The sequence below is a fragment of the Apus apus genome, chromosome 13, assembly GCF_020740795.1.
Source record: "Apus apus isolate bApuApu2 chromosome 13, bApuApu2.pri.cur, whole genome shotgun sequence".
Taxonomy (NCBI): Eukaryota; Metazoa; Chordata; class Aves; order Apodiformes; family Apodidae; genus Apus; species Apus apus.
The window spans coordinates 17,217,921-17,242,486 of NC_067294.1; the positions used below are offsets into that span (position 1 = coordinate 17,217,921).

The window sequence follows — 24,566 nt, forward strand, 5'->3', positions numbered from 1 at the left end:
GGGAAGGCCGCGCTGAGGGGCCGGGTGGGGGTGGCGGGGGTTGGAAGGCCAGGGTGTCCCCCGCTGGGTCGGGGACCCTTGGAGCTGGTGTTGGGGGTTCCCTGAAGGCCCGGGGGGACGGTTTATGGGGATCCCCTGTCACTCGAGGGGATAAATCCCCGTTGGAAAGCGCGGCCTGGGAGGTGTGTGGGGGGGTGCGGCTGTGCTGCAGGTCTGGGGCTTCTCTGAGGGGTCCCTGAGGCCGGAGGTGAGCCCTGAGGGTGAGTGAAACAAAAATGGGGAGCTTCCAAACCCCCCTTGCTTCCTAACACTCCTCACCCAAGCGGGAGGCTGGAGCTGCTGGGTGAGGATCCCCAGAGGAAGACCCAGTAACAACAAACAAGCTGTTACTGAGCAGGGATTCTTTATGGCAGCTGCTGGGGATTCTCCACCGTTAGTGCTTCGACCAGTTAGTGAAACACCCCAATTAATAGCCACCAAAACCAGGCATCTTCAGTTCCATGTCCATGAGTTCCCAGAGTTCTTGTACATAGTCATTTTATTCCCTGGAATTGGCTCTCTTTGTGATGATGCCTGCCCGAGGGTCTCCTGGGGGGGGGTCTTTTGTTGATTCTAGTCCTTTGTGGTCTTTGTCCTGTCTCTATCCTGGTCCTGTCTCCAGTCTCCTGCTGGTAGATTGCCCAGGTGGGTCAGAATCAACATCAGTGTGTCTGTAGGAGCCACAGGTTCTTGGAAGACTCGATGTTATCACAAGTAGGATGCTTGGCAGAGCTGACTGATAGTTTCACAAAGCATATTGTCTCAAAAGTAAACCATTCAGCTAACTTAGTGCAGCAAATTAATTATTTTAGTACGTTTTTATTAGACTATATTTCTATGGAATCTACTAACCAGTATCCTATAATTATCATGAGGACTTAGAAGGCAGGAACCAAGTGAGGTTCCAAGTGAGGAAGTGCTGAGGTACAGCTGAGCCTGGTGTCACCTCATAAAACCTGATCAAAGCTTCTCCTGACCCAGAATGGCTGGTGCCAGCAGGGCTGGTGGACATGGAGTGCCCTGAATGGGGTTAGACAAGAAGCTGCCTTGCTGCAAAGTGCTTCTCATACAGCAAAAAACCCCAAAAGAAGCCATTTCAGGTGTGACCAGAAGCTCAGCCAGTTCATCTCCCTGTACTCAGCGGCGTGATTGATGATGGTTGGGAAACGGGTATAAAAGTGAAAGATTTGTGAATGGGAGGGTGTTAAAAAAATGCATGAAGGGGCAGTCGTGGTTTGGGTTGTTGCATGAAGTGTCTTGTGGGCAGGCAGCCTGGTCCTGTGATGGATCACCCAGCTTCTTGGCTGATACCTGCTGGATGTCGGGGTGTTTGTTTCTCCAGTGTTGCAACAGGAGATGGCCAGGTTCCCAACCTGGCATGCCAGTGTGAGCAAAGACAGGCTTTTTGTTCTCCTTACCCTAGTGGCTTCCTTCAGAAGTAGGACTTGTTGCCACCCCTGTGCTCCCTGCAGCTCAGCAGTGTGCTTTCATGTTGATTCCTTTGTTCCACGGGCACAGAAATTCTTGGTCATTTTGGCAGTTTGTCTCTGTTTCCACAATAAGGTTTTTCTCTTTGCTGGGAGTTCCTTTTATGGACTTGTAATGCTTGTTCAGTATTATCTATGTTTTATGCTTGGCTGGCAGCAAGTTTAGCTCCAAGTGTGGCTTTCCAGGAGATATATAATCACTCTCTTTCATCAGCCTAAATGCTTGTTGTAAGCCATTGGATTTCTGTTGGGTTTTCCATAGCTTTTATTTTTTATTTATTATTTTTTTTTGGGTAGTGCCATGTGGGATACAAATCCTTTATCCTTTTCACCCCAGATTTGGCTTAATACCTTAATTACAAAGTCATTTAGTTGTCTGTTTTAGTAACTGTGTTTGTAATTGTCTGGTGTTAGTAGGCTGGTATTTCCTGAGCTACTACAGTTTGTTTGGGGAGGAAATTTACATGCAAAATAGAAATATCAGCATCTGTGCTCTATAATCTTGCCCTAATTTTCTCACTCATCAAGTTGATATCAGTAATTAATGCTCCAAAAACTTAAACTGCATTTGTTGGGATTGGTTCATCCAAGATCTCAGCTAATCACTGCCTTTTTAATGCCTTTAGCTGTGGTTTTTTTTCAGCTATTTGGGGTGTGATACTCTCTGTCTTTTCTGCAACTGGCAAGTCTGCAGCAGAGCTAATCTGTTTGGATGCATCTGGTGAGGATGCCACAGGAGTTGAACTATGTCAGTTGTGCAGTTGTTGTGTGTTGTGTGTCACATGGAGCTCCAGGAGTGAGTCCAGAGGAGGACACGGAGATGATGGGAGGGCTGGAGCAGCTCTGCTCTGGAGCCAGGCTGGGAGAGTTGGGGTGTTCAGCCTGGAGAAGAGAAGGCTCCAGGGAGACCTTAGAGCACCTTCCAGTGCCTGAAGGGGCTCCAGGAAAGCTGGGGAGGGGCTTGGGACAAGGGCAGGGAGGGATGGGATGAGGGGGATGGATGAAAACTGGAAGAGGGGAGATTTAGGTGAGACATGACGAGGAAATTCTTGGGTGTGAGGGTGGTGAGAGCCTGGCCCAGGTTGTCCAGGGAAGCTGTGGCTGCCCCATCCCTGGCAGTGTTGAAGGGCAGGTTGGATGGGGCTTGGAGCAACCTGGGCTGGTGGGAGGTGTCCCTGCCCATGCAGGGGGTTGGATCTAGATGATCTTGAAGGTCCCTTCCAACCCAAACCATTTTATGGTTCTATGATTCTACAATCCATGTTGTTGATGAAGATACTGAACAAAACTGGGCCCAGTACTGGTCCCTGGGGAACACCACTGGCCACAGGCCTCCAACTTCAGGCTGCACCACTGATCACAACCCTCTGATCTCTGCTGCTGAGCCAGTTTTGAATCCACCTCTCAGTCTGCTCAGCTGTCCCACATTTCTTGCGTTTTCCTATGAGGATGTTCCAGGAGACAGTATCAACCTGTCTCCCAAGTTCTTGATTGTATCTTTGAGACACTTTTGCCACTGGAACTTTATTCCCTGGGTGTTGGAGCTGTTCCCTCTTGGCTCATGGTGGTCTTCTGGTGAGTTAGGTTCTCACATGCATTTTTCTATTTCTGCATCTTGAGCAAAGTAAGTTAGTGGAGCACAGAAGCTTTGATGCACAACAGGAGGTCTTTGTTTTCCTCTAGCCAGAAATTTATGCCTAAAAAAGCACCTCACCATGTGACTTTGACCAAGTATTCTTGAAACATTGTAATTACAGATGATCTAGTTTCACAGCTCACAGGCAAAGAAAATGTGTTTGTTTTCCTTTATTAGATTTCTTATAATACCTTCATACAACAACAAATGTGCACACACACACTCTGTCAATACTGCCAGCTGCAATTTATTAAGTTTTATCCATTTTTTCCACTAGGTCATTGTATTCTTAAGCAGACACTGAATGCAGGATCAATGCTAAAGATGAGAAGGCTAAATTTCACAGTCAACAGTCTCATCTTTCTCTTAAGAAGTTTTTAAATGGCATTTTTGAGGAAGTCTTAATTTATCATGGGCCTAATTGTGTCTAGTTCTGGAGTCCCCAACATAACATGGACATGGAGCTTTTGGAGAGAGTCCAGAGGAGGCCACAGAGATGAGCCCAGGGCTGGAGCAGCTCTGCTCTGGAGCCAGGCTGGGAGAGTTGGGGTGTTCAGCCTGGAGAAGAGAAGGCTCCAGGGAGACCTTAGAGCAGCTTCCAGTGCCTGAAGGGGCTCCAGGAAAGCTGGGGAGGGACTTGGGACAAGGGCAGGGAGGGAGAGGACAAGGGGGAATGGATTGAAACTGGAGGAGGGAGATTGAGGTGAGACATGAGGAGGAAATTCTTTGCTGTGAGGGTGGTGAGACCTTGGCCCAGGTTGCCCAGGGAAGCTGTGGCTGCCCCATCCCTGGCAGTGTTGAAGGGCAGGTTGGATGGGGCTTGGAGCAGCCTGGGCTGGTGGGAGGTGTCCCTGCCCATGCAGGGGGTTGGAACTGGATGATCTTTAAGGTCCCTTTCACCCCAAACCATTCTCTGATTCTATGATTCTAAATCTTCTCTTAATGTGGTTGTACCTTTCTAACAAGAAAGGAAGGGAAGGTGTTTGGGCAGGAGCTGTAACTCTCACTGCCAGTTTCCAGTTCCTTGACTGCTGCAGAGCCCCTCAGTCAGTCATTGTAATCCAGAGCTGGAACCAGGAGCACATTTTGGGGATATATCTTGTTGCTTTGTGATGAACTCGGAGGCCCTGGGAGAATCTGTTGGTGTTGACAGTCCCTGACAGTAAATGTCACATGGATTTGGAGGGAGCTCAGAGCCTTCTGGTGACTGCTATGAGAAGAGACATGGTGACAGCAGAGCTGATTGATGAGCCATGCCACAAGAAGTGGGAGCACTGGGTGGTGATTGTCTGTAATTGAATGGTCTGTGGAAGTTATTTCTGGGTTTCCTGTGAGTGGTGACATCCACCCCAGGAGTGGTTTCACAGGGGAGGCCACAGATTCCAGCCCTGGCACTCAGCAGCTCCCTCTGAACACAGCCTTCCAGCCTTTACAACTTCACAGGCTGTTTTAGCTTCATACCTAGCATCATAATTAATGACAGGTGGGGATGGTCAGTCATGCAGTCACCTTTGGAAAGGTTCCTGTGTCAGTTTTTACCTCCTCTTTTCCCTGCTTTCTTCTTGTGGCTGGGCTCTGTGATCTGACAGTGCAGAGATGTTGATTCTCCAGGTTCTCCTGGGTTCTGATGCTGCTCTGCTCTGACACAGGCTTGTCACAGCCATGCTGAGCACCACGGTGATGCTCCAGGCATTCCAGGGGAATGTGAGACCTTGGAGTCCACTCACCCAGCAAAGCAGCTGCTCTCACTGACCAATTAAATTGGCTTCTCTCTCATTAAAACCCTCTTGCAGGCTCCGGTGTGTCACAGATCTTTAAAATCTCCATTATGAATTCCACTTTCTTCTGGGTATTTTTAGCTTATACTGGAAGAAATGATTATTGTCTCTTGCACTTAAACATATCAATTTTGGCTCCTCAGACATCTCCTCTGGGCCATATTCAAAGAACTGAGCTGACTTGAACTGCTGAATTTGGAGGGAAGATTTCAAGACAGCTCTAAGCACTTGGACACTGGAGCCAGGCAAGAGGGAAGAAGGACAGAAATGCAGGCCCTTCCCCCCCCCTTCCCTTTGGTAAGTCAGGAGCACATCCCTTACAGATTTACTTGGTTGTGCCAATTTAATGTGATTTCTTCTGAGGGCCAGGAACCGCTCAAGGAAGGCTGACAGGTTTTATCAGCAGAGTGGAAACTGAAGTGATAAGGTGAGAGTTATTGACCTGATAACTAACAAACAGAAAACTTCAGTGTCCCTCAAGCTAAATATTGCACTCAGCAGGTAAGTAAAAGATGGCAACAGCTGTGGTCTTGTCACTGAGTGAGAGTGTGTTTTAGTGGAGAGGAGCAGGAGGTGAGCTGTGAAAACAAACACAGTCTGTTTGCTACAGACTATTTCCCTCTATTACCTTTAATGAGAGCTAAACTCCAAAGTGCACAATGGGACAATAATATTTGAGATAGAGGGAACTCTTTATACAGCTCCTTAAATTCTAGACACCCGGTAGCAATTAAAATGATTGCTTGCATATTATTAATAGCTCACCAGTAGTATCAGGCTGTTATTCCATCTGGGACCAATTGGTCCTAGCCTCTGCCACAATTGCAGGAAGAGTAGTGCTGTCCTTGAAGGAGCTGAGTTAACAGCCTGAACACAATGCTCAAAGGAGGCTGAAAAATGAGAGAAATGTAAAAAAGGTGGGAGGAGCTGGGTTAAAATGCATCACTGTAGAGGCTGGGAAGCAACATGGCTGGACTGCCACACTCAGGTGTTTGTAAATGCTGCCTACGTGGGGTTTTATTTATTTTCATTCTGAAATTGCAGCCTGGGACAAGCAGAAGGGAAAGGAAGTAGAGACCTCTAATGAATTATGATTTAGAAATAATGGAAACATAAAGTGCTGCAAGTCTTTTGTTCCTCCTTTTCCCCCTTAGGTTTTTTCCTGAAAACGCACTGGGATTGTGTGTGAGACCGAGGTGATGGAATTCTCACACAAATTATCACTCTCCCTTGAAATTCTTGTCTGACAGAACGTGAGGGCAGCACCAGCTGAACAAGAGAGGCACAGAGTGACAGACAGAGCTCTTGTGCTGTGTCCATCTCCCTTCACTGGCGTCTGGCCTGCTGAGAACAACTGGGGAAGACACATGGCAACTGATCACTTCCTATTCAACTTCTTTGTGCTAACTTTGTTTCTCTCAGGGAAGCAGTTTTGTACTTGTGTTTGTCATTCTGCCATGTATCTTCTCTGGATTTTTTTTGGTGGTTGGTTGTTTTTTGTTGTGTGGTGTTTTTTTTTTTTAATTTTTGGAGCCCCTCTTCTCTGGAGCCAGGCTGGGAGAGTTGGGGTGTTCAGCCTGGAGAAGAAGGCTCCAGGGAGACCTTAGAGCACCTTCCAGTGCCTGAAGGGGCTCCAGGAAAGCTGGGGAGGGGCTTTTGGCAAAGGCAGGGAGGGATGAGACAAGGGGGAATGGTTTCAAGCTGAAAGAGGGGAGATTTAGGTGAGACATGAGGAGGAAATTCTTTGCTGTGAGGGTGGTGAGACCCTGGCCCAGGTTGCCCAGGGAAGCTGTGGCTGCCCCATCCCTGGCAGTGTTGAAGGGCAGGTTAGATGGGGCTTGGAGCAGCCTGGGCTGGTGGGAGGTGTCCCTGCCCATGCAGGGGGGTTGGATCTAGATGATCTTTAAGGTCCCTTCCAACCCAAACCATTCTGGGATTCTGTGATTTTTGAGGTGTGGGTACCAGAACTGCACTTGATGTTTAAGAAACAGCTGCACCATGAATTCATACAGTGGCAGAGTCATACTTTTCTCTCCTAAGAATTCTGAACTTTTGATTTTCTTTTTTTGACTGCTATTGAGCAGTGCAGTGATATATTAATGGAACTAGCTATTAGAGTGTCAGGATGCATTTCCTAAATTGTGCAAACTAGCTCAGAGCCCATCACTCTGTGTGTAAAGCTAGTGTTGCTTTTTGTAGATAGCCAGATTATGCTTGTCAGGGCTGAAATTTATCTTCCACTATATCATGAGGCTGCTCATTGCCATGAGATCTTGAAGCTTTTGTAGTAAATATTATGGTAATTAATTTAGTTTTTATCAGAAATCTTCCCCATTCCACCTACTTTCCAGATCACTTCTGAACACATTGAGCACCGTGGGCCTTGGTCCCCACAGGAATCCATTCGTGATCATTTTCTACTGTGAAAACTCATCCTTTAGTCTTATCTTCTTTTTCCAATATTAAACTATTATTTAACTCTCTGAGGTACTTACCTGTAGTCCCCAGCTGTTTAGTTTATTTAAGAGCCTTTGATGAGACCTCCAATCTCTGATGTTTCTGGAAGCTTGGGGTGAGTTGGAAACACAGGCAAAATTTCTCAGCTGGATCTCTGTTATTTACATGCTTTTGACTCCTTCAAAAAATTCCAGCAGATTGAGGAGGCTCAGCTTTCCTTTTACAAAAGTCATGTTTACCTTTCCTTAATGTGTTACTTTTTATTCATGTATTCACTAATTCTGTTCTTTACTGGAGCTTCTGCCAAGATGACAAATATGGACATTGGACTTAGTGATCTGGGGTTTCTTGAGTCGCCACTGGATTTCTTTTGAGAAGCTGATTTCTTATTAGTTACCATCCAGTCCTTTGATAATTGCAGCAATTTCCAGCAAAAGGTTAGGTACTGAGGGTGTTAGCTCAGCTGATTCCTCTTTAACATGCTGTAAAAATCGGGTATGAATATCATCTGCACCCAGTGAGATGTTATTCATGTTGTCTGCTTTGTAATCTGCTCTTAATGACCTTAAATTCAGACAAGCTGCTGTGAATGCCTTAGAGATGAGACAGTTTCTTTGAGATTCTCCAGGTGAGCAGAGATTTTGAAAAGAAGAGTTTGGGATTTTTTTTATTTTTTTTTGCCATGGCATTATCTTCTCTGACTGCTTCTTTCACACCTGTTTAGCTGACTGATTCTTGCAAGCTTCTTACTCTTGATGTGTTCAAGAAGGATTTATTGCAATTTTTTTTTAAAATACCTTGAGCAAACTGCTTCTAAACTCTACCTTCAGTCCATGTTACTGTGCTGGTACATTTAGTCTGCCAGGATTTATGTTCTTTTTCGTTTTCCTTTCTCAGACACTACTCCAGCTTTTTGCAGGATACCTTTTAACTTCCAGCAGCCTCCCTGATACTGCTATTTTATGATGCTAGCTTGTTGGGTTTCTCTCAAGTCTTTTTTGACAGGTTATATGCATTTGCTTTGAGCCTCCAATATAGAATCCTAAAATAGCCTACCTGCCATTTGAAAACATTTTACCCTTCTGTCTGCCACTCTCAGCCCTTTTTTAAACAGGTTTCCTAATTTTTGAATTTTCTCTGGAATCAAGCACAACCACTGCCTTTGCCAACATTTCTTTGTTTCAGAGTATGTAGTCATGGGTTAGATGAAAGGATTAAGGGTTTTGACCTAATCTAGTCTCTAGGAGGGCTAGAAATACCAGCCATTAACATGGCACTAATTGAAATTTCACTGATTTCATGAACTGAGAACCAGGGAAGGAAATGGCTTGCTAGGGCTAAAGATGGTGGGTTCCTAAGGATGGGTTCCTGCCCTCGAACATCAGCTTCTCTGCCCAGCCTAAAGCAGATAAAATGACAGGTAATTGGGAGAAAACCACTCTGGTCTGATTTGTCATCTCATCACTGAAGTTATTTACTAACTAGCTTGAGTGTTTTGGGCAGAGCCCATCTCTGCTGTGCTGGTGAGAACCAGAGTGAGATAGAGTCACCCTGAAATGCTCTTTTAGAGCCATCTCCAGGGCTTGGTGTGGAGTCCCTCTGCTCAGTAAAAGGACACAGTCATGGTAAGGCAGGTTTGATTCTTTTAAAGTGTATGAGTGGGGCTTTTTCATGGAAATTGAGCTACTGTCCAAAAGGTTCCTTTGCAAGGCTGCAGGACAAAAACTGACCTGCCCAAATTCACCTTATGGGAATTTGTCTCAGCTCATGAAAAAGACATGAACAGTTTGGATTGGGTTCAGAGGAGGCCACAAAAATGATCCAAGGGCTGGAGCAGCTCTGCTGTGGAGACAGGGTTGGGGTTGTTCAGCCTGGAGAAGTCTCTAGGGAGACCTTAGAGCACCTTCCAGTGCCTGAAGGGGCTCCAGGAAAGCTGGGGAGAGACTTGGGACAAGGGCAGGGAGTGATGGAATGAGGGGGAAGGGTTCCAAGTTGGAAGAGGGGAGATTGAGATGAGATGTTGGGAAGAAATCCTTTGCTGTGAAGGTGGTGAGACCCTGGCCCAGGTTGCCCAGGGAAGCTGTGGCTGCCCCATCCCTGGAAGTGTTGAAGGCTGGCTGGGGCTTGGAGCAGCCTAGGCTGGTGGGAAGAGATTGTTAAGGTCCCTTCCAACCCAAACCAGTCTATGATTCTGTGAAGTCTGGGATAAGGTCTGACCACAAAAGGACTAAGACTCTGGATGGCAGAGACTGATTCTTTTCAGGTCTCTCCAATTCCAGACTGCTCCTTGCAGTGAGCAGTAGCTGCCTGCTTCCAGCTCCAAAGCTGCTCTGGAACTGGTGGGCAGAAGCAGTTTTTGCCAAGCAGGTGCTGCACTTCAACCTGTGCCTAAAGCTTGGTCACCAGTGCAAAACACTGTCTCAGAGGTTGAAAGTTACTGCAAAGTGCACTTAGATCAGGGTGAACCACACAAAGAGGTTACAGGGCAAGGGCTGCCTGGCTCTGACTGCTTAGCAACAGGGAGAGTGATATGGGTGCAGATGAATTGGCTGTTTTCTGAGCAAGCTGGGTAGGAAGAGGGGTAATTAGCTGCTAGCTGATGAAAAGGCATGCTTAGTTATTAGTATAATAATTCAGGAATTGTTCAGTAGAAATAAGAAAGCCAGTGTGTTATAAAGAAGGTAATCAAAGTGGTAGAAGAAATGAGAGCAGTGTGAAGGGGGGTTGAAACTAGATAATCTTTAAGATCCCTTCCAACCCAAACCATTCTATGATTCTATGAATTCTCCAGAAGAAATATAAAGAATTATGATGATAAATCTTTTGGGTTTCCACTCTCTGACATATCAGCTCGATTTAACAATGGTGTGAGGTATTGGAGAGCTAAAAATATTGGCTTGTGTTATTTCTGGTTTTGTCTGATGTTGGTTTAACTGATTGTGTGCTGGGAGGTTGAGCTGTATTTTCATAAATCTCAGAATCTGCCCAGCTTCACAAGGGTCTTTGTTCTCCTTCCATCACTACAGCCACTTGGTTTCATGGATCCTGTGGGAAGCTGAACTATATCTGGTTCTGATCAATACTGGTAATTGATTATGATTCTTTGTAAAGGCAGCACTGCTTTCCTTTGGCACCCTGAGTGGATAATTGTGACTAAGCAGCAGTCGTGTCAGGCAGCTGCCTGACCAGGGGAAGGGGGGTCTTCTATAAGAATCTGGAACTGAGGCCCAAGATGTATAAAATGTTTTCTGAAATTGTAATAGTTTCTACAATGATGGCAGAGGGAGGGGAGACTGGCACCAGCAGCTCTCATCTAGATCCTCTGAGTCTGAGAGTGGTGATGCCAGCTGATTACAAACCATTTTGCCCACTGTGCTGGTTAGAAAGGGAAATCAAGATACAAAGATTTTATTGAATTACTATTTGAGGACTAATTATTAAAATGGCTTTTGATGAATGAGTTGTGAGTCAGGCTGGTTTGGCAAATAGCACTTTGATAAGGTATTTGTAAGACAGATAGTCTTAAGGTGGGAAGATGGACGTAAAACATTGTAACCTTAATGATGATGTTAATGCAGAAATGATGTAAATGTGCATGAGCAATGGCTGTGTGAAGTCACTGGGGTCCATCAGGACAAACTGAGTAGAGACAATCTCTAATCAGCATCAGCTGAGCCCAGCATCATTGGAAAGTGAAGCTGGAAGAAGTCTCAGAGCATCACTTCATCCATCTCCTTCCTCCACAACAGGATCAGATCTGCTTATGACATCCTTGGCATATGCAGAAATGTTGTTCCTCTTCCATTTTGTCTGCTACAGGACTCTTGCTGCACCCATCCTGAGTCTGTCAGGACTGTTAGTGCTCCTCTTTGTGGTCTTCTCTCTTTTGAGCCCCTTGTGTTCTCAGTATTTTAATTCAGTTTGTGTTTCCCAGACCTCTCACCATTATTATTATTCTTGCTGCTGAGCCTGTCAGCCTTTCCTGAGGGGCAGTACCCAAGACTGGACCTGCCTCTGCATTGAGGTGTTACTTAGTACAGCAAAAGGACCTTTACTTGGCTCTCATGAGACCCCACCTGGAGTCCTGTGTCCAGTTCTGGAGCTCCAAACATCAGAAGGACATGGAGCTGTTGGAGTGAGTCTGGAGGAGGCCACAGGGATGATGGGAGGGCTGGAGCAGCTCTGCTCTGGAGCCAGGCTGGGAGAGTTGGGGTGTTCAGCCTGGAGAAGAGAAGGCTCCAGGGAGACCTTAGAGCAGCTTCCAGTGCCTGAAGGGGCTCCAGGAAAGCTGGGGAGGGGCTTGGGACAAGGGCAGGGAGGGATGGGATGAGGGGAATGGATTAAAACTGGGAGAGGGGAGATTGAGGTTGGACATGAGGAGGAAATTCTTTGCTGTGAGGGTGGTGAGAGCCTGGCCCAGGCTGCCCAGGGAAGCTGTGGCTGCCCCATCCCTGGAATTCTATGATTCTAAGATGTCTTACAGGTGATTCTTATGCTGATATATCTCTGTAGTGTTTTCTGTTTGCTCAGGACAATAACCCCTGTCCAGCTTGTGATCTATCAGAACCTTCAGGTCTTTATTCATTTTCCCAGACTACTTTCTGCCCAGCTGATGTGTGTCCTGTATTTGTGCACTTTACTCCTGCCTGAGTTAAAACACTCTTCTTTTTACAATGGAGATGACTCCTATATTTATAGGCAACTTGTCTAAGTTGTCAAAAGTTTTTAATTCTGCTCGCCCCCATGTGTTTGTAGCTGCTCTACTCAGATTTAATCTTGGCAGATTTAATAAACACACAGTCCATTCCCTCATCCAGGCTATCAATAAAATATTGAATGGGACTTATGAACAGCTGAGTAACCATTCAATTTGTCCTTGAAATTTCACAGTGAACCCTTGGAAACCACTCTCAGAGTGCAGATTCCAACCAGATTTGTGTCAAGGCTTCAGCCAGGGCATTTTGCATTGACATTGAGGTATGTGGTATCTGCTGCTTCTTCCCTATCCACAAAGTCCTGTCCATCAGGGAGGCAAATCAGATTGAGTCAGTTGTTTTGTTTGGGTGGAATTCAAGTTGACAACATGAATCTCCTTGATTAGTTTCTATGCTCTTAGAAATCATTCAGATTATTCTAGTGTCTTTCTCTTCCTGGGCTTTAAATCTTTTGGTATCTTAGTTATTCTGCTTGACTTGTGGAAGGTGACCAGAAGTTGTTTGGAAGTGTAAGAACTTTGGGGACAGTTGTAAAGGCAACAGATACAAACCTCTCAGCAGGAGAAACCCTGTGCCAAATGTGAAGTTCCTGTGATAAAGCACAGAGACACAAACAGTTCTCAAGAGAATGGTAGGAGGAGCATTTTCTCCAAAAAACCACATTATTTTATTTCAGCCTGAGAAATTATGATGCAAATCAGCCTAATTTAAAAAAGAGATTTCAGGCTAGCTTGAGAGAAATCTTTACAGTTTGAACTTCAAGTCTGAACACTTGTAGAAATATTGTCAGGGTGATGTAAAAGAAGAAGTTGGGAAACCTTAATTTTGGGCAACCTTAATTTTGGGCTGCACTGACTTTTTTTGCCCATAATAGATTGGTAGTGAACATCTAAGAAAATAGAAGTAGAGATTAGGCTAAATTTCATAACCTTTTAACCCAGAAAGCTTGGATCTCCTCAGCAGTGTTTTCTGAACTCTAATATATGCTCACTGTTGACAGGGGCTTATTGACAGAACAGAATAACCTTTGCACAGCTCAACGAGAAGTGCCTGTGTGATAAGTTTTAGTATCTCCTGTTCCAGGTGCCCATGTGACTGTAAGTTTGAATCTTCCCACAACAAGGTGTTGCACTTTGTCTTGTAGCACTTCTGGAGTGTTTGATGCTGTGTGGGTAGGAAGTGTGTGTGTATTTATATGAACACTTCAATGTATGAATAAAGGAAGAACCTGCCTTTCTTTACCAAGGAAGAAGGAATCCTTGGTATGAAGGGTTTGCAGGTTTTCAGACACTTTGATTTTGCCTGAATTCAGCATTCCAAAGGGCAGTACCATCCAACAAACTCCTATCTGGGCTGTGCCTTACCAGGCCTTTGGGTCAGTGCCATTTCCACTGTGCATTTTGTTATGCAGAGTTATCATCCTGGTTGTGCCTTGAGCTGATGGGAAGCTGGAATTGCTGGCAGGGGAGGGAAATCAGAAGTGTCATCAAACTCTGAAAACGGAGGCAGATGTATTCCATGATGGAATTTTGAGGTGTGCATGTGGGCCCTGTTATGACCCTTTCTTCTTTCACCTCTTCTTTCCATCATCTTCTGCAATATAAGTCCCCTTCTGCTTCCTGGCCCTTTAAGCTTAAGGAGCTGTACAAGTACTCTAGAAGTCACCTGTGTGTGGAAAAGTGTTCTTCCTTCCTGGTATCCTTTGCTTTTGCATGTACCCTCCACCACAAGGTTGGAAATGAGCTTGGTGGTGAAGCAGAGACACATGGGAATACCCTGAGGACAGGGGTGCAGGGCAATGCAGCTCAGATTTTATAACACAGAGGTGAGTAATTTCTTAATAGACTTTTGAACATTAACTCTGGGTGATTTCACTATGAGGCAGCTGTTAACATATTACTGTGAATTGGTTTGGAAAAACAATAGAAGAAAATTGCACAAGTAGATAGGTTCTAAAGAGACAGAAATAATAATGACATGAAAATGAGCTGGAAGAGCTGAGCTGCAGTAACAATGGAATGTTTTAAAAAAGAAATGGGTGGCTAGGAAAGGGTGTAGGGAGAAATGCTGCTAGGAGGCACCTGAGCTTGACAGTTTCTATGACTGCATGAAATGGAGAAGCACAGCCAGGCCCCCACCCTCTCCCAGCATATTATGCTGCACAGCAATCAGGTGTAGGAACACATTGCTGAGGAAAAGCCTCCCACTCTTTAGTATTCATCCTAGATGGCATTTTTCAGATTGCAGCTCAGCAGTGTAAACAAGGCACGCTGGAGGAAGAGTGGAGAGCAGCATTTCTCCAAGCTCTGCTTCATTTCATGTTGGTGTTCAGTGACTACACAAACCTATGGTAGCACCAGTTCTAGGCAGGGAAAGCAACTCTCAAACCACCAGTGTTTTCTAGTGTTCTTGCAGGAAGCCAACCCAACAGGAGGAGAAACACAATTCCTGCAGTAGGACAGGCACCTGGCTCCCTGCTGGGGCTGGAACATCTGGTAGGTTTGTTTCTGTGGATCTGTGGGCCTGCCTGGCTCCTGCCAGCTGCCTGCTTTCCATTCCATTTATATTGCATTTGGTAAAGCTGGTCTGTCCCTACAGTCAGGGTGCTGCTGTGCTGGAACACCTACATCTGGAAGCAGAAAGCTGCCTGGACAGACTGAAGCACCTTGGGGCTGACCAGCTGCTGTCACATCCAAGTGTGGAATGACACCAGCCAGTGACATAGCAACTGGAGAGCTGTCCTGCCTGCCTGCTTGGCTTTGTAGAGTGAGGTGAGTGACCCCCCCTTGCATCCCATTGGGACTGGCCTCTTTTTTTGGTGTGCAGTTGTTTCTTCTGGATGCCAGCCACCCAGAAAAGCAACACAGGTTTTCCATCATCCATGAGTCATTAATTCCTGTAAGCCACAAGGATGCTGAGCATGGCAGCAGAGGTGGGAGCCATGTAGGGAAATGCACATGGGCTCCCTGCAGCCTCCCCAAGGCCCACTGAGCAGAAGGTGATCTGAGATGCTGAAGAAAGGCCACACAGGACAGCCCTGCTCTATATGCCCTGCCTGTGTGAGCACAGAGAGCCTGGAATAACAGAGGATCTTTCCAGCTCCCTGAACGACTGAGTTCAGATCATTCTGCTGACACAGGCACATTCCTGCTTTAAATGTGAATCCTCCTCTGGGAGCTGCTTCTCTGCATTCCCTACCTGTCTTTTACCTGCTGCTGATGCAGCCTCCTCGCAGGTCCTCTCAAAAGCTTGGTACTAGAGGTGCCTCTGCTCTCATCCCCCAGGTCCCTGCTCCCTGCAGTGCTGTGGCAGAACCCTCCCCACCCTTCCTCTTCCGGCTGGAGGTGTTAGATCTCCCCCTCCCTCCCAAGCCTCCCTTCTTTGGATACCTGGAGAAGAGAAGGCTCCAGGGAGACCTTAGAGCACCTTCCAGTACCTGAAGGGGCTGCAGGAAAGCTGGGGAGGGACTTGGGACAAGGGCAGGGAGGGATGGGACCAGGGGGAAGGGATTAAAACTGGAAGAGGGGAGATTGAGGTGAGACATGAGGAGGAAATTCTTTGCTGTGAGGGTGGTGAGACCCTGGCCCAGGTTGCCCAGGGAAGCTGTGGCTGCCCCATCCCTGGCAGTGTTGAAGTGCAGGTTGGATGGGGCTTGAAGCAACCTGGGCTGGTGGGAGGTGTCCCTGCCCATGCAGGGGGGTGGGACTGGATGATCTTGAAGGTCCCTTCCCACCCAAACCAGTCTGTGCTTCTATGATTCTATGATACCTGTCTTTTTTTTCAGAGGCAATAATGACAGAGCATCTTAGGACTATTTGCTTTTCCCCCACAACCACCTCAGAAATACCTAACTTAAAAATGAGACCTACTCAAAAGTGAGGGAGCTTCTTAAAAGGAAATTAAAAGCAGCTGCTAGAAGGAAGCAGAAGATGAGAAACTAGATAAAAACACCCTGTGTGAAGCTCAGAGCAATATATCACTAAGTGAAATAATTCTACAAGGGACCAAAAAGGCAATATTCTAACAGCAGTGTAGAGGAGAGTATTCAAAATCTGGGATTTCTGAGCAAATAAAGAAAAGGGATGGGGGGGGAAGCATTAAATGTGAAGCTAAGTCTGGAGGGCAGGCGGGGGAAATTTTTGAGGTGCAAACTCACTGAAGGAATAATAAAAACACTAGTAAAAATATTTTCAGAATTGCTAGAATCAGGTTCTTTTTCAGAGCTTGGGTCAACAGACAACCATGCTCTAAAGGGATTTACTGTAAGAGAGGAAAACTGCTGTGGAAAAGTAAACTGAAGGTTTGTGTTGGTTCTCACTGTGCTTGAGGGAGGTTATTCTCCCATGAAAGCCAAACTTATGGGGGGACAATTGTAAGGAACTGTCTCAAATTAAATGACATTAAAATGCTTTTTAGGACTAATTGATAAGATGAAGAGTCAGAGATTGCTGGGACCATATGGTAATCACTCAAGAGCTCTGGAGGAAAACACATATGCAATTATGGAGTTACTATAGTGTGTAGCCTATCACTTAATTCAGTCTCCCTGCAGGAGGGATGGAAGATGGGAAATGTGACAACAGTCCCTGAGAAGCTCCCCAGGAGCAAAGTGAGTCCTGCAGACCATCACACTGGAGTCTCTACCAAGCAAGTGAGTAGAAATTAGAAGAAGAAAATGATGAAATGGATAAACCCCAATTTTTCTGGTGGGAAGCCACATTTCACAAGCTTATTAGAGCTCTGTTCCTGTGGGATCTGCTGTAGGTCATCCTGCTCTAGCAGGGGGCTCGACTAGATGATCTTTAGAGGTCCCTTCCAACCCCAACCATCCTGTGATTCTATGACTCTGCAAGAGGGTTCTGAAGGTGCAACTGAGATGACGTGGTCACAACAATGTCAGAAATGCTCTAGTGGGTCAGATCAGTGGTCCATCTACCTGCACTGTCCACCTGTTGCTGCTGTGATCATAGGTTTTGTGTCTTGCTCACGTTCCCTTCTCTCCAAACTGAGAGAAGTGTCTTTTCCAAAGAAACAGCTAGAAATCAGTTTAATCTGGTTGATTGTTCTCCACAAAACCTGTAATTGTGCTGTAAAATCCCCTGCCATAGGATATTATGGATGCTCAAAGTTTACTTGTGCTCAGGGTGTAACAGGAAAAGTTGATGGGGAGAAGTTAAAGCATAACCCGTTAAATAGTAAACCCAAGGATTGTGTAGCTCAAAATATCCCAAGGCACATATTCTTGGAAAACAGGAGAATATTTCAGAAAGGCACCACTGCATCCTGGTGCAGTGTTCCTGCATGCCTGGTGTCTTCTTAAACTCCTTCCTTGGGCTTCTGTAGTGAAAACCTGATGCTGCAGTAGAGGAACCTTTGATCTGACCCGGTGCAGTTCTTTCTTGTGTTTTGTTGTGCTCTGTCAAAAGAAAATGAAACACAGATATGAATGTAAACACTTCTGATGGTAACAGTGAGCACTGAGCAGTGAACACTGAACTCATCTCCTCACTGTACAAGCAAACAATGAATTTGTATTGGAATGCTAATGAAGATCTCACCACGATGCTGTTAGGTCTCATCTAGCCATATAAAGAGAGAAGCTACATGGTGGAAATAGAGAAAGGCTCTTTATGAAGGGATGAAAATGTGTTGCAAATATTGATGTCATTAAACACTCGCAGGTCAAAAATATACTTGAGGCTACTGATGTAATTTGAAGTAGGTAAACAGGTATGAAGAAGGATGTTTTCCTACAATTACTGCACCTGCTATCATCTGAAAAGGAGAAATTTGCATTTCTTGTGTGCCTTTTAACTCCAAGTGATCCCAGGTTTGTAGTCAAAAAGCAGATCTTCCTACAGCCATCTAATCTATTCTTGATCTCTTTGGGTTTTTGGATCAGAGCTGAGACAAGCTTCTTCTGCAGATTTGTGCTGCAGTTTACTAAGAGAGTTGTTCCTTGCCAGGAGAATATTACATACAGTTCTGAGAAAAATGAACAGAGTCAGCTTGTTTGAGAGCCCACTGATGCTTACTCACAACACTGATAAGCCTGACATTTACTGAGAAGTGCCACAGTTCTCAGCCCAATGAAAAATCCCAGGAGTATATTTATATATATATATATTTTTTTTTTTCAATGGTGCTTCTATTGAGTCAGGGTAAGCAGGAGTCTTCTGAAGTATTTTACTGAAAAAAAAAAAAGAATGATGTGGAGCCCAGCTCCTCTGCTTGACTTGGATACAGATATACAAGCCTTCCTTGGCACATTTGTTAATGATTGTGGTGAATTTAATGATGTTAAATTGTCAGCGCCTTATGTGTCATATTTCATTCCTGTAGTGTATTAAAAGCACTTATGCAAGAGTTCTTGGTGCCTTGATTGCAATTACAAAAATTATACTTGGAATAATGCCACTTAGCACCCCTGCATAAAAGCCAAAGCTTGTAGTGAAATACCTGTTTGTGATATTTGAGGCACTTTTCTGGCTGTTGCAGTTGGTCTGTGCTTGGCTTTCTCGTAGCATCTGCAATATCTGGCCATGCAGGATTCTTCTGGAATGGGCCCTGTCTCCAAAGGACTGTCAGAAGCCTCTTGAATGTTCAAGTAGATGATGTCAAGCAGTTCCTTTTTGATAATTTTTAGAAAGGTATGTTGAAATAATTCTGAAATAGTAGTGATGCAAAATGTGGTGATAATTAGCTCCTACCCTATGATGCTCCTTATCTAGGAGTTCCCCTATTCTTTCTCTAATTATCAATTTGATCAACTTTCAATGTAAAAAGCTGTTTCTCTGGTGCTTTAAAATAGACAAGTAATCCAAATAGTGGCTAAGAATTTTCTGACAAAATTGTTTTTCAGGGGGAAAAAAACCCACCTCCTTATTTATCAAAACTTGAACTTTTCACAGGAGCATATGTTCCAGATGTCAAGAGCTGCAAAATCCATCACTTCAGGTGGTAGTTTGTTCCCAAATTTAATCATCACTGCTGTTAAAAAATGTGTGTTTCATTTCTGGTTTGAATCACTTTCATTTTTCAGCCCTTAGTCTTTCTTCTGTCTCTGCTAGATTAAAAAGTGTTGGTTGATATTTTCCCCTTGTGAAAGTATTTATCGAATCGCCTCGCAATTGAGCTGTTTAAGTTGGCCAGCTCCATGTTCTCCTCTCCTCATATCCTTTTTATGGCTCTTTTCTGCCCCCAATCTCATCTTTCAGCAGCTTTAAATGTGCACAGCAGAATTAGATAGACTAGTGGTTTCAATGATGCTGTACCCAGAGGTTGAATGGATTCCTTATTTCTAATCACCTCTCTCATTTTATCCTGCTTTTACCTCGGGTGTTTGTGGGGAGCTCCTTGCCCATTTAGACCTCGTAAGTCATAACCATTGCACTCCAAAATAGAGTTTTCTCTTCTCCAAGAGCAGCCCATATTCTCTGCTGGTTCATTGACTGCCTCTTCTTGAACTCACTCCTCTTGTACCTTGCATAAGATGAAGTAGAGAGCAGCCTCTCTGCTGGGATGTTCAGGATCTAATCGATCTCCAAAGTAGTCCTACCCTGTATCTGTAAATTGGTGCTCTGACATTTTTTCCCTTTGTGCCTTTATATCAATTTATTTATGAATAATGGAGGTCCCCATGTTTAGTATTTCACCTCTCAACATTAAGCACTCAATCTTTCTCTGGTGACTGATGGGATAACTCTACTCATACATTTACATCCTTACTGCCAGACAGTTTCAGTGTATAGCATTTTTCCAGTAAGAATTTTAGTCTGACTAGATTCCTTAAAACATTTTCTTTGACTTAAGGAAAATCCTTTCAATTTTATGACTTATACTCTCTTTTCTCTAGTTTATGGCCATGTGCTATGACATACCATTGGTTTTGTCACTGGGCTGTACTATTTTCTGCTGTGTCAAGATTTGATGACATTACCTGGGCTTTATTTAATCTAGGGTGGGTTTTTTTTTTTTCCTTTTTGTTAAAAATTTTTAGTTTATATGCATCTATGTATAGTTCTTACATATGTATATGTCTATCTTTATCTATGTATAGTTCTTACTTTGGGGGGCACCTTTTTTTAGCTTCTTAGTTCCATGTCCTCTTGATGTAACACAATTTCACCTCTGAGCTCTTCCCATCCCTGTAGTAAGCTTTTTTCTCTGAACTAGCTGGATACAGAGCATTTTTGTTTTGCCAGCCCTCAGCAAGCTGTTTGCCTCAACTCCTGACAGATTTCCCCCAGCTCCCACTTAATTAAATGCATCATATATGTTTTCCTTGTGAAAAAATCTGATTTCACTTTTGACTTTTGATGGAGACTCTCACCTCCAGATAGTGCCTCCTTCCCCTCTGCCTAATTGGAGTTGTGTATATTACTGGAAGGATTTCAGAGAAACTGTCAACACTGCCCTGAGGCTGAATCTTCTAGCCAGCAGTCTGACTTTGCCTTCCAGGATCCTTTGTTGGCGTTTCCCTTTCAAATTGGTGACATGCAGGAGGACCTCCTGCACCTCCCCAGCACTTGCTAGCATCCACCTAGGTGGCTCAGAAAAGACCCCTTCATATTCTGCCCTACCAGGCAGCAAATCTCTGTCATCTCAGGCACAGCTGCTGGTATGCTCCTGGTATTTAAATTCCCATCAGCACAGTAGACCAAAAGTTCTCAGCTGAAAATGTATTTTCAGCTATAGGCTCCCTGGAGTTGTCAGCTTGTTTTTCCTCAGCTGGAAGGCAGTTTCCTGCCAGGCTAATGCTGGGCTGTGCTCTGCTGTGCTGTGCTAAACCATCCGTTGTGAGAGGAGCCTGAGCCTCCTCGCAGGGGACAGGAGAGCAAGCAGTGAGCTTGGCCTAGTCCCTCATGCCCTTTTATACTGGTTTTGTGCCTTAATTGTTCTCTCTTTGTCCCACCAGTTCAGAAGCTCTGACCTCAAACTGCTCTGGGTATGAGCTGTGAGAGCCACGTGGGCAATGAAGGCAGGAGCTGGAGCAATTACTGAAGCATTAGTGACCACCCTGGAAGCTCTTGGAAGGCAGGTGAGATCACTGAGCTTTATAGAAAGGCAACCACAGTTCACTTTTTTGAAAAAGAGGAATTAGAGAGCACTCTTCCCAGAAAGAAGTCAGAAAAAAATATTACATGATCAATTGAAAGCAAATAGAAGATAAAAAGGAAAGAGAAAAAAAAAAAAAAAAGAGGCATAGATTTACCAAGAATAAATCATGTGATCTTACTCTAATTTCCTTCTTTGAGAAAAAAAATGTCTGGTAGATGAAAAAGAGGCAGCAGATGGGACATATTTTGCTTTAGGAAAGCTTTTGAAACTGTTCCACATGATTCTCTCAGAAGCAGACTAAAGAAATATGGTCTGTATCAGTGTGCCCAGTGTTTCTGGCTGGGCAAGACACTTACCTTGTTTCTGTGTAAGGGAGAGACCATATGTTGTAGCCCTTCCTCTCATGCATAACTGTATTGTGCAAGTGTAGAAAAGCCAGGGCTTCCTGGGGCAGTGAGATTTATTGCATCTGTGCAGACAGATTCACCTACTGCCATGATCAGAGGCACTAAGTGGACTCCCAGCAAAGATGGCCTGCAGGGTAGTCAAAATAGCCCATCCAGCAGGCAGCCCTCCTCCCTGTGGGCTCCAGGCTGGATCCAGAAAGGGTGAGGGAAACCACAGCCAAATTCATTGTCCTGGCAGGCCCTGTGCAGTTCATAGCTTGAAGTTCATCATTTAAAAGGTGTGTGATATTCCTGTAATGTGGGTGGCAATGATGCACTGTCAGACTGGGAGGTTATTTGGACTGGAGCCCTGCTGGCCTATATCCTGGGCACAGTTCTGTTCAGTTTTTTAATGACTTACCTATATGATTTAACAAAAAACTCACTGATAAAATGTGTGGTTAAGGCAAGATGCATTTTGAAGGTCAGGAGTAGACTTGTGATGATCTTGAGAAAGTGGTCCAGAAATCAGAAGTATGAACTAAAAAAGAAACAAGTGCTCTGTGCATCATTTATGAAAGAGGAAAAAATACCTAAATATATATATATATAAATAAAAGGTATAACTGGCTGCCTGAGGCATGCCAGGAAAAGTTTTGGGAATTAGAGGAAATGAAACATGAGTGAGCAGGTCTCATACTGGGGGGTTGTTAATGAAATGTATTTTTAAAACATGGGAGGAAGTCTCATTTTCTGCAGTTCTTTTGAGGCCTTTGCTGGGCTTTCTTAGTCCAGCTCTTAGTGCTAAGGAGGAGCTGGTGTTGGGAATGATGTGGGCAGTGAGGACAGCAGGAAAGAAGTTTTCAAAGTGGCATTAGAGTGTTCTGAATTGTCACAGGAGCAGACAAGGAGATTCTGAGTCATTGGTGAGGTTGTTTTTACAAGAGAGATAAGCTGTGTAGATCAATGTGAGACTGACTGGCAAGGTTTTAACATTCAAAAGCAAGGAGGTATTTTTATAGTTGACAGTCATGGAAGCTCACCAAATCAGCAACAGCACATGGTTCAGGATTGCAACTCCAAGAGAAACAGGAAAATTCTGGTAATTTAGAAAAATGGAAGGAACTGGAATCAATAATGTTGAGGAAGGAAACAGCAAAGGATGGTCTCAGCAGTTAAAGTCCCAGCTAAGCAAGGTCCATGAAAAATAGGCAACTAGATCAATAAAAAAAATGTAGAAATATATCTATACAAATGCTGCAACTCTGAAGCCCAAAAGAGGTGAACTAGAATGTCTGATTTTAAAGGAAGTTATTGACATAATAAATGCCTCAAAAACTTGGCAGAAGGGTAGGAAACTGTAATAATAGGGAACAAATTATAGAGGAAGGCTGGAAAGGGGTATATTAGTGGTGAAGCAGTGGAGAGTATGAGGAATTGTCCCTAAATGAAGTTTCAGCAGAGGACATTTTGGAACAAATCAATAAAATGAGCAGTAAGAAAGCACCAAGATGATACTTGATCAAGAGTTTTGAAAGAGCTCAAACACTAGATTAAGAGAAAGCTAAATGTAGCATGAAAAGTGTCATTTAAGTGGACCACACTGCAAGAAGGATGGAAGGTGGCAAATGTGTCTTCAGCCTTGAGAAAAAGGACTCCAGGACAAATGTGGAAAACCACAGATCTGTAAATCTCACTTCCAAACTGAGTAAGTGGGTAAAAACTACAATAATAAAGAAGAGAACCCGTAGACATATTCATAAATGTGATTTATTTGGAAAAAGTCATTACAGTTCTTGCAGAAGGAGACAGTGTCTCATAAATCTATTTGAACTCTTTGAAGATGTCAACAAGCTTGTAGGTAAGGCTGATCTAGTTGATAAAGTGTGTATGGACTTCCAAACAAATGTCAATAAGTCTTTCTGCAAAGACTCTTAAAGTAGTTAAGCTGAGATAATAAGATGTCCTCTTGTAAGTAAATAAGACAGACAAAATGGGAGAAGAAGTGGGAGGAAAGATCAGTTCTCCCAGGGAAAGGGGACTCCCCAGCTTAGTCACACAACTGCTTGATTGAGGTCCTGTGCTTCTCAATGTCCTTACAAGTGGTTTGGGGAAGGGGGTGAGTGTGGCAGTGACAAGGTTTGGGAATTACAGAGAATTAGCTGACAGGCCAATGTGACCCTGAGAAGAGAGGTAGGAGGTTCTCATGGCAGTGAGTGTCTGTGTCAGAGATGGCATGTGAAAGGCAATGCTAATAGATGCAAAGTAGTTTATCTGGAAATTTACATATTCAATTCTATGTATGAGCTTGGAGCCCAGAAACCACCCGTGGCCTGGGCTGCATCAAAAGCAGCGTGGGCAGCAGGTTGAGGGAAGGGATTGTCCCCCTTTACTTGGCTCTCATGAGACCCCACCTGGAGAATTGTATACAATTCTGGAGCCCCCAACATCAGAAGGACACAGAGCTCTTGAAGTGAGTCCAGAGGAGGCCACAGAGATGATGGGAGGGCTGGAGCAGCTCTGCTCTGGAGCCAGGCTGGGAGAGTTGGGGTGTTCAGCCTGGAGAAGAGAAGGCTCCAGAGAGACCTTAGAGCAGCTTCCAGTGCCTGAAGGGGCTCCAGGAAAGCTGGGGAGGGGCTTGGGACAAGGCCAGGGAGTGAGAGGACAAGGGGGAATGGATTAAAACTGGAAGAGGGGAGATTGAGGTTGGAGATGAGGAAGAAATCCTTTGCTGTGAGCGTGGTGAGACCCTGGCCCAGGTTGCCCAGGGAAGCTGTGGCTGCCCCATCCCTGGCAGTGTTGAAGGGCAGGTTGGATGGGGCTTGGAGCAACCTGGGCTGGTGGGAGGTGTCCCACTAGAGGAGGGTGGGATCTTTAAGGTCCCTTCCCACCCAAACCAGTCTGGGATTCTATAATTCTATGACATACTTACTCAATTACTGATTGAACATTATGTTGTTATCACTCCTAAATAGAGCTGCTGGGGGATAACTCCTACAAAAACATTG

The 24,566-nt window shown here is 44.7% G+C and overlaps 1 long non-coding RNA gene across 18 annotated transcripts in view; it reads left to right on the plus strand.

Annotated features, from left to right (window-relative positions):
• Positions 1-121: 121 nt before the first annotated feature.
• The window catches only part of LOC127389913 (uncharacterized), a 39,743-nt gene continuing 15,298 nt past the window's right edge, over positions 122-24,566 (plus strand). For 4 of the 18 annotated variants that reach the window (XR_007890737.1, XR_007890738.1, XR_007890741.1 and 1 more), the window contains exons 1-7: positions 122-260; positions 5,084-5,237; positions 12,288-14,607; positions 14,711-14,883; positions 16,665-16,763; positions 18,637-18,762; positions 21,030-21,152. This is a non-coding gene — a long non-coding RNA (uncharacterized LOC127389913). Of the gene's footprint in view, positions 261-5,083; positions 5,238-12,287; positions 14,608-14,710; positions 14,884-16,664; positions 16,764-18,636; positions 18,763-19,023; positions 19,070-21,029; positions 21,153-24,566 lie in introns of all 18 variants that reach the window. The other 14 variants (XR_007890739.1, XR_007890751.1, XR_007890746.1 and 11 more) reach the window with 11 other exon arrangements.